The sequence below is a fragment of the Glycine soja genome, chromosome 8, assembly GCF_004193775.1.
Source record: "Glycine soja cultivar W05 chromosome 8, ASM419377v2, whole genome shotgun sequence".
NCBI lineage: Eukaryota > Viridiplantae > Streptophyta > Magnoliopsida > Fabales > Fabaceae > Glycine > Glycine soja.
In genome coordinates, this window is record NC_041009.1 from 11,640,947 (window position 1) to 11,651,816 (window position 10,870).

The 10,870-nt window shown below is 26.9% G+C and overlaps 1 pseudogene; it reads left to right on the plus strand.

The window, feature by feature from the left end:
- Positions 1–14: 14 nt before the first annotated feature.
- Positions 15–8,713, plus strand: LOC114421090 (annotated as a pseudogene).
- Positions 8,714–10,870: the final 2,157 nt, after the last annotated feature.

The window sequence follows — 10,870 nt, forward strand, 5'->3', positions numbered from 1 at the left end:
TCCATTGCGATGGCATGTATAATTTTGTTTGCTCGTTCTGCATCATTCCAATATTAGCACTAGCTTATGCTATGAGCATAAGAGAAGGTGCATTAGAAGATGTCAGGTCACTTCCTACGTTTAGGTTTAGTCAGTCAAATTCACTGGTGATGGTTGATGACAACAAGAAGCAACTTGTTAAAGGAAGAATAGATTCAGGCAATGGAAGTCATATGATTGAACTTCTCTCCAACCAGATGATTCTATGAGTGCTGAGTGCTGACTGCATCTCCTATTTAATAAATAATTTTGTAAGAACAAAAAGTAAAAAAAAAAAAAGGTTAAATTATAAGAATTAAAAAGATATTTAAATCTAAATGATATAATATATTTGCTTTATGAGATTTGAATGAGTTTTTTTTTTTAAAACGTTAGCCTTTGCAACGTTAACAATTTGGTTTTAATGTTTTTTAAAAACCATGTGCAGATATATAAGACTTTATAGAAAATGTGAGACCAGAACGTGAAAAGGTAGTTGAAAAAAAAAGTTTTTCATTAAATTTGCGAGCAATTTGAGCAATGTGGGGGCGTTAGTTTGTGGGTCTCTCTTATGTGCAGAGAGAGGGTTCTGACTATGTTGGAGGACTCTTTTATCCCGGAGAAAATGACTTTAGGCCGGACTGCAAAATATCTCAGAAAATAACTATATAGATGTTTTGAAAAATACTTGATATGAAATAATAACAAATTAAAAAAATTTAAGTTCCTCTATTTTTTGCAATTAATAATTTTAGTTTCTCAATTTTAAAATTAAGATTTTTAATTTTTTAATTTTTTAATTTTCAGTGATTTTAGTCCATCCAAATTTTATACAACACCCCTGGAAAGCGATCTCCAATATTAGAATGGCTATGAACATTATTCTTGTGGGTTTCTCAAATCTAAAATTTTAGATAGCTTTTGAATATTTTAATGGATGCTAATGATTGGGAAGTTGGGTAGTTTTTCCTTGTGGTTGATCTTTTTTTAAAATACCATTGTTGAAATTCTTTCAAACCTCATTCCTTTCTTACTTGCAGTAGTAGGAAAAATGAACTACTATATTAAGATTATTTCACTTTAAAGCCTTTGCCGGAGAAACTCAATTGAAGATCTGCAAGTGGCAGAGCGGTGCTGAGGTTGGGTTTCAGGAATTGAATATCTTTTACTAAATATATATAATGTATAATAAATCATATTATTTATTTAATATTTAAAATAAAATAAAAACTAAAATTTTGCCCGTCAACGTTAATAAATTGATAGAAAACCTTTAGAATTTGAATTGGAAACTAAAATTACTTATTTAAATAAATTGAGGGATTGAATGTATTAATTTTAAAATTAAGGGACTAAAATTATTAATTATAAAAAAATAAAGGCCACTAAAATTGTATTTTAACTTAATTTATTAAAAATTTAAAATAAAATTTACTAATTTATCATAAATAAACAATCATCAAAGATAAAAAAAAAACTTTTACTTTATTAAAAACTCAATAAAAAATATTTACTAAAAACCCAAAATAAAATTTACTGATTTAAGAACCTAAAAGATATTTTAGACTTTGTAAAATTGCGAATGTAGTCTTATTTATTTATCTGTTAAAAGACGTTGATTAGTGAAGAGTGTACGTGATTGTGGGACGCAGCAGTCACATTCACAGTACAAGGGCAGTTGAGTAGGCCATCCCTTATTATTGTCTCCGAAGCATCATGCTTCTCAAATCTCAATCAGGACAATCCAATTGGGATCGTTATATATGTCATGTGATGAAGAGTTGTTTTCTTATTATTATTATTATTATTATTATTATTGTAAGTCATGAAGAGTTAGATTTTTAAAATGTTGTTAAAAATATTATTTTTTAAATAAATTTTTGGGAAATAAAATTCTCACAGAATAGTTAATTTAGTTCCTCAAAATATCTACACCAAAAATAAAAAAAACTTACATCACAAAAAGTTCCTAAAAATACTATTGTCATTTCAAGTTACTCCCTGAATTCATAGAACAAGGAGTGGTAAGAATACATATTGTCATTTAATAAATTCCTTCAACCATTCTGTAAAAAAAAAAAAAAAAACCTTTAATCACACCCTTTTTAATTTGGTTAAATTGTTTTTATTGAAAACTATAAAATTAGAATAAAAAATTATTAAATATAATATAAAATTTATTATTTTTAATAAATTTTAATCAATAAAAAAATATTCAGAACCAACGAGTCTTGTCCCTCCTTCAATATGGTAAGAGGAAAGGCTTACAGTCGCGTAAATTATGTCCACATACAATAATTTGATAAAAAAAAAAAACCGGAAAACTAATAATTAATTAATATATTCATATTTTAATATGTATGTATATAATAATATCTACTATTATTTATAATTTATGGATGAGGTTATTCTTTATACTCTTCAAAATGAGTTACTTATTTTAGAAGAGACAGATCCTATCAATATAAAAACAAATCATACAAAAATATCTAATTCGTATATTTTTTTCTTCTAATATTCAATTATATATTTATAATTTAATCAAAATGTCTTAATAATATAAAAATATTTTGCGTAGTTTAAATAGCATCATTGAATCATAAATTGTTATGTAGAGTAAAATAATTGATTTTTTGTAATTTTAAAAATCATATTTAAAGTATTTTCTAATTTATTAACATTGGAAAAATCTTTAGATTAACAATGTATCAAAGTTAAACTTATTTATTACAGTATATCTTAATATAATTCCAATAATATTCTAATATAATTCACTTAAAAATAATAATTAATAATTTAATTAGTTAGAATACATTGACATTATTAAGGGTTTTTTACACAATTCTTCAATTATGAATGGTATATATATATATATATATATATAATTAATAAAATCATTGAATTTTGTAATAATTACATTATTTAGAGTGATTTGTGGTATCTTGAAAGTGTAAAATCTTCACTTAATTTACATGACTATATCAAAATTAAGAAAAACTTAGTTATATATGTGATAATAATTTTACATGGAAAGAGGACAAGAGGAATGGTGCCGGTGCCGGTGCCGGTGCCGGTAAGGGAGAACTCGGAGAAAAAGGGATTTGGATTTCAAGTTTTCACATATCTCACTCACTCACCATTCTCGTACATCTTGCTCGTCTTTGGGCAACAATAGCACCCTAGTGGATGTTGCGAATAGAGGGGAGGGACATGTTTGGCTTTACAATAAATAAAAAAATACATTAGTTAATGGTATTAATTAAGGCAAGGAGACCAAAGTAATATATAAAAATAAAATAAAATGAAATGCATGTGTAATTAAAGTAAATTTGAATAAAATTACTGTAATTTGCACTATCTTTCACAATATGGGGACGTGCAATATAATAATAATAATAATAATAATAATAATAATAAAATTAAAAGATTCTGTGATGTACCTATCACATCATTTTTATTTCATTTGGAAGCAGATTTATAGTTTATTGCAGGTGACCACAGTTATGCCATAAGGTTCAGCGATGCATTATTGGCATTTTGGCAGCATTATTGTGGGCAGCAGTCACTTGGTAGTTGGTGCATTTGGAACGCTAGAAAATTAGTGTATCTTAAAAAAAATGCTTCCTCTGATTCTGAAATTCGATCTCATGCAGAATAGTTCCTTCACTGCATGGTTTCCTCTTATTTTATATATATATATATATATATATATATTGGAATAGTTCACACCAATAAAATTATAAAAATTTGCATCTTTACTTTTGTGTGGTTGAGGACTTACCCTCCTTACATACAATAGTTCATTTTCTCCATTTTAATTTCTTTATTTCTTTTCTTTTTATGTGGAATGAGCAGACAAGATTTGGGATCACAGCTCCGGGGAAATATCGAATAATTTTTTTCATCGATAGGTACACTTAAATGGTAAATTTGACCAACATTGATCATCTCAATGCATGCAATTAATCCTGTAAAAAATAATTTATATATATATATTAACTTAGAGGATTAAACTAACAAGAGAATTTCGCAGAGTGACATAAAAATAGTGAAAGAAATTGGGCTGGATTCCTTTAGATTCTCCATCTCATGGAGCCGCATATTACCAAGTAAGATATATTCCTAATAAGTTGAAGCTTACATTCAGTTTCATATTAAATTCTCAGGATTACAGATAGATATTTAGCTTCTAATTAAAAAGTATTTTTTATAAATATTTTATTTATTTTTAATCCACACATTATAATATAACATGATTTTACCTAGACTCTAATTTGTACAGGTAAAAGAAAAGAAAAAACTTGTCATGCTGCATCATAATGTGGAAACTAGAAAGTGATTTCATAATATCGAATTATTCCCTGCAGAGGGCAAAGGAGCCGTTAATCCCTTGGGGGGGTTAAATTCTACAACAATCTCATCAATGAGATCCTGGAAAATGATCAATTTCTTCGTATACTCGATTTTTTCTTCCATCCATTCATCAAATCCACCTTGCTAACTCGTTATTTTTTGGCAGGCTTAAAACCTTTTGTCACTATCTTCCATTGGGACTTGCCATAAGCTCTTGAAGATGAATACGGGGGATTTCGTAGTTCAAAAATAGTGTAAGTTTACTAAATTTGCAAATGAAAAATACCAGTATCATATTCTTCACCATACTCTTTTGAATGTATTTCTTATTATTCCTAAAAATGCATTAGAATTCACAAAATTGAGTTGAACTTAGTTCTAATAATCATGATCTTATAATTTTCAATAAATTTTAATTAATAATAAAAAATGTCTTATAAAATATGTTGCTAGAACTCATCTTTGTAAATAATGCATAATATCCTATTTTTTTGTTCTCAATAAAAAGAAGAGAGTCAATTATATTTTTTTTATCCACAAAAATTGAACACAATATCAAACGTTTATAGCATGGGTACATTCTGTTTAACCAAGTAAGTTTGACTGTAACTATGTTTTCTTTTAATGATGGTTAGGGTGGATTTTCATAATTATGCTGACTTTTGCTTCAAGACATTTGGGGATCGAGTCAAACATAGGGTGACTTTGAATGAGCCAGGATCATTTGCCCTTGCTGGCTACAATGCTGCTACTTTGCACCAGGTAGATTCTAAATATGCCGGAAATTGCACTGTTGGTGACTCAGCCACTGAACCCTACATTATCTCCCATAATTTAATACTTGCACATGGAACGGCTGCTACATTGTACAAGAAGAAATACCAGGTTAGCTTTAAACACAAACATCTTTTTGGCAATAAAAAAAATTCAATCTAAGAACTTGTGTATACTACCTAAACCTTTTTTATCACTAGCTAGGCCGATTTTAATGGGTTGCTTCAAACAAAAACATCGTCATATCCATATTTGGAAGAACATAAATGAAGCCTGCTTTTTACGGTGGATAAAAAAAAAGTAGTCATGTATACGTTTACTTATTGAATAGTCTCCTTTTTGCGTGTAATTAATATTGCTTTTTAGGAGGAGTGAAAGAGGAGAGAGGCTTAGTATTCAGCGTGGAGAGAAAATAAAAAAGTCATGTACATTACTTATATTGAATAGTCTCTTTTTTATTATACTAGAGTAGCTCCCGTGCATTGCAAATGCACGGTGCACAAAGCATAAAAGCAACTTACATCAATAAAAAAGCAAATGCAAAGCGAAATTGATACGTGAAAGTTAAAAATGGAACCCGGGCGATTTTAATATAACTATTGATAATAATGATCATATTGAGATTAGAACTTATGATCTCATTCATGTTATATATCCAAAGCTTTCACTATTTGGTAACTAGTGGTTCACTTATTGAATATCTTGTATTTTTAAGACATTTTTGTTATTGGTTTGACACATTACTGTAGGTATGCTACTGAAGCCAATCCATTGTTCACATTAAAATTATTAGATATCTATCGAAATTTAACAAAGCTGGCTACCCATATTAATTCTATAATCTATACACATTTGAATGAACTATTTGATGATAGTTTTAAAAATCCGATATATCATTGATATAGTCGAGTCACTATAGGTTGATGGGTCATTGATTGAATTAATTAGTTAATAGTTAAACTGTACAAAGAAGTATAAATAACATAAAATATAAGTATATATTTATTAATTGTGTCAAAAGTTTAATAATATTCACTAAACAAATTTTAGGTACTTGATTCAATTTTTATGTACCATTTTTTTAATCAAAATTTTGCATTCTTTTAAAAAGATAATTATTTTTTGTTCAAACGATTCAATCAAACTAATTTACTAATTTAACCAGAATAGGTCACTTGTTTAACCAAACCTTCCCGTCAAGTGCATAACCAATCTGATGAGTAATCCAGTCGGATAATTAATCCAAGTTTTAAAATTGTGATTTGATCACTCTATCTTTCTTTTCTCATGTAAAAAAAAAGTGAAAAAGCAATACAAATGTACCTAATGTCTTGTATAGCTATGTAATTGGAAAATTGTGTTCTGTATGATAGATATTTTATTCAAAAAGAACTAATTCATAATCAGAGTTATTGAACAGATTCAATTTTTCAGGTATGCTCATCCAATTACATATGGTCACTATCCCCAGAGTTTGAGATCTTTAGTGGGTTCTAGACTCCCCAAATTCACAAAAGCAGAATCAGCAAGTCTGAAAGGTTCTCATGATTTTCTTGGTGTGAATTATTACAGCACACATTCTGCAGAATATGCTGCACCAGTCAGCACCAATAGGACCTTCTACACAGGTATGCTAGCCTCTATCACTAGTATGCACATATGGCACAACTGTATAAAATCATTATGCATTTTGTTTCACAATGATCATAACCAACACAAGCAACAAATTTTCCATTGTTTACAGCGGAGAGGAATGGTGTAGCTGTTGGGACCCGGGTAAAATCAATTTCCTGTTAGACTTTTAAACTAAGGCTATGTTTCCCTTCATATTTTAATATTTTTAATTTTTTTTATTAGTTAAAAATTTGGTCCGATAAATAAGTTTTTTTTAAGTAGTTTATAATATTTTTTGAAATGTTATTTGTATTTTTCAAAATGTTAGTTTCTAATTTTAGTTTTTTTTATATTTTCTTTCTTTTATGTTTAATATATTTATAAAATTTTTTGATTATTCTTTTTAAATAAATCATAATTTGTTATTTTTGTATCATTTTATATCTTTAATTACTTTAATAAATAATTTTATTAAACACTTCAGACATAACCTAATTTCATGTTATTTTTGGTTGGTTGATAAGCACACCATTACTTTATATATATCTTAATTTGATATCATTTTTTAAAATCGTTTGTTCTTTATCATTTTCTATCATATTACTTTTTACAATTGGGTTTGAGTGTGAAAATAAGTATAGAAAAGTATGTAAATCACACCAATGATGGTGAACATGCCTTTTTTTTAGGAATGCCGAACATGTTTTCCATTAAAACTGAATCCAGATTTTATGGTTGTGCAGACTGATTTGAATAGGCTCTTTATCCATCCGAAAGGACTTCATAATCTTACGGCATACGTAAGGGATACTTACAAGAACCCACCCATTTACATTACTGAAAATGGTAAATGCTTCACAAATTAATTTTGTTTTGATAAGTAAATATAGCATTCCTACGATCCAATCATGAAACCTCTGATTTCCTTATCATTCAGTCACTACTTAAGAAATTAATTTTTATTTTCTATTGTTCTTGTTTCTTTGTCCATCATGCCATAAGTTACCTGAAGCATATTTTCTGTAACACTACCTTAAATGCATGTGGTTGATTGTATATTAATTTGCTAGAAATTGATATTACATGTTCATAACTCTTTTTCAGGTGTTGCTGAATCAAGGAATGACTCGATACCAATCAACCAAGCCCACAAGGATAGTATCAGGATTAAATATCATGATAGTCATCTTAAAGTCCTAGCTTATTGAGTCATCAAGTGAGAGTGAATTATTATTATTATTTATAAATTTTAGGATACATTAAAAGTATAAAAAAAATTAACATAATTATTTATGTTTTCCTATAATGTTAATAATAAATACTTTCTGATTTTATTTTCTGAAACTTTTTTTTTTACAAAGAATCAATATAAGTACAAGTCATATATATTTGGTTCATGGTGAATTATTTAGTTGTGGTGATTTTTGTTTTTTCCTTTCTCTTGCAGAGATGGTGTTAATGTGAAGGGCTACTATGCATTGTCTTTTTCGGACAGCTTTGAATGGGATGCTGGTTACACAGTTCGAATTGGCCTCGTGTATGTTGATTTCAAGAACAATTTGAGAAGATATCCCAAGTACTCTAGTTTTTGGCTGAAAAAGTTTCTTCTCAAGGGACCTAGATTCATTGTTCCAAGGGGGTTCGGAAAATTAGAGAAATTGAAAAATCAGAAACTTGAGAGAAAGAGAGGCCCACCGTAATTGTTCTTCATCCATCCCCACTTACTCCCATGGAAAATGGAAGTTGTATCAAAGAATGCCTAGAAGCTTGCTCTGTCGTTAAAAGGATTGCAGGTAATTTAGAATCTTTCTAAAAAAAAAATATTATCTTCTTCTATCTTCTATCTATCTATCTATATATTAAAATAACGTACAATCAAAATTTCATCAGTACCTTATTTGTGTGATTGACAGTTGTCTAATAATAATGGTTTAGATGGATCCTTTTCATCCAATTTAGTATTTTATTGTTATCTGTTACGAGCTTATGGCCCACTCTCGCTTCTAATCTAAATATCCCTTCGGGGGTGTATTTATTTCGAAGGAGAGACATAATATATAAGAAAATTTTGGTATTTTGTTTTATTTGTAAGTTTCTTTAGCTTCTCATAAATTGTTGTGAGAAAATATAATGATGAAAGTCTGAATTACATTAAATAAAGTTGTTATTTTTTCATTTCTTATGGTGTTGTTGGTCTTTTTGTTTTATGATGTGTTTTTTTTATTGTTATGAATAAAGAGAGATTGTTTTTTTTCAACCGTTGATATAAAATTTGATGATATGATTTGGTGATTGACTCAAACAAATAAATTATAACTGGGATAGCAGCTAAAAGTTTATGTAGATGAAAAATTTCTTCTATCGAAAGTCTATTAGAATATATTGACTCTAATAATGATCATAGAATATTTCATATATATAAATAACAATTTGAGGGAGAGGCAAATTCACACTTAGAAAAAGATTATTGAAGTCTAAGTGTGAGTTGAAATTTTAGGTGTAACAGTAATAAGAAAATTAAATACCATACAAATAAGAATACGACACATAAACTTAAATTTTAAAAAATTTAATTAAAGTATTCAATTAGGTTTACTTATGTGTATTCTACTCCCTCCCTCCTTCCTTGTATTTTTCTTCTTCTTTCACTATTTTTTCTCCTTCTCCCTTCTTTCTTTGTTTTTATATATTTTTTCATTTTACATTCTTATTTCTTTCTTTTTTTATATTTTTCTTTTAAATTTTTGTTCCTTTTTATGAGAATAATAATTACATTGTGAATTTCAAAATTTTAAACTAAACATTAATTTAAATCTAATTAGTTGATATATTTATTACAATTACTACTTCAGCTCTATGTTTAATAATTTTATATACTAAAATTTGGTTGATTAATATTTATATAATAAACTTATTTTTTTTACTTAAATACATAATAAATATATTAAATTAATTTATTAAATATATATTTTACTAAACATTAATTAAGGTCTAATCAGTTAATGTATTTCTTCTAAAATATTATTTTGACTCTATGTTACTAAGTTCATATAATAAAATTTGATTGATTAACATTTATACAATAATGTTAAATTTTTACATGAATACAAAATAAAATATATTGAAATTAATTTAGAAAATATAATTTCATTACAAAATAATTATAAATTAATTTAATCAAATATTTTAAATAAATAAAGATAGTAAATAAATAATTAAGAGTCGGTTTGGTAAAGAAATAGAAAAAAGTGAATTTAAATAAAAATAAAATACGAAAATATAAATCTTACATTATTTTATTATTCTTTTCTAGACATTTTCTCTCCCAATAAACACACCCCAGGTCTTATATTTTGCATTTCATCTTGATTTATTATATATTTATAATTTCTCATGTTTACCAATTGTCCAATTTACCGTGTTATCTCCAAGGAGTGGCCAGGCCAATCATTATACTTTGTTGATAATGAAATTGGGATCAATGATTGTGCTAGGGCATCAATTATTGCTGCAGCGCCTCAGTCAAGTCTTTTTCCTCCTTATTCGGTACGATAAAAAAGCTTATTGGTAGGGATTACAAAGTATACTTGAATTTTCTCAATATTTTTTAAAATATCTGTAAGCCAAAATGGGTAATATATGGGGAAGGTGTATATGGATATGAGTAAATTTATGCTGAGTATGACAGGTAATATATATAATAAAAAATAATTATATTTTTTATGATTAATATTATAAGTGCTTAATTTCTATTATTATTATTATTAGAGACTAAAAATTTTAAATCGTTATGCGAGATGGTTATCAGACAAGAAAATTTTAAATTTTTAATTAAAGTTTTTGTTAAGTGATTAAAACAATAGTTTTAATCATTGTTATGTTGAACAATTATTTTTATAATTTTGTTTTTTATGACTTATAGTATATTTTCTTAATTTTTAATATTACGTTATTCCTTAAAAAATTATTATTATGTGTGTATGTTTTTAATTTTATGTTTGGATTGTTTAAAAATAAATTTTTATTATATAATTATAGTAATTATTTTAATTAATTTTAATATAAAAATTAAAATTATTACCCACACAAATATAAACTCAAATACAAATAT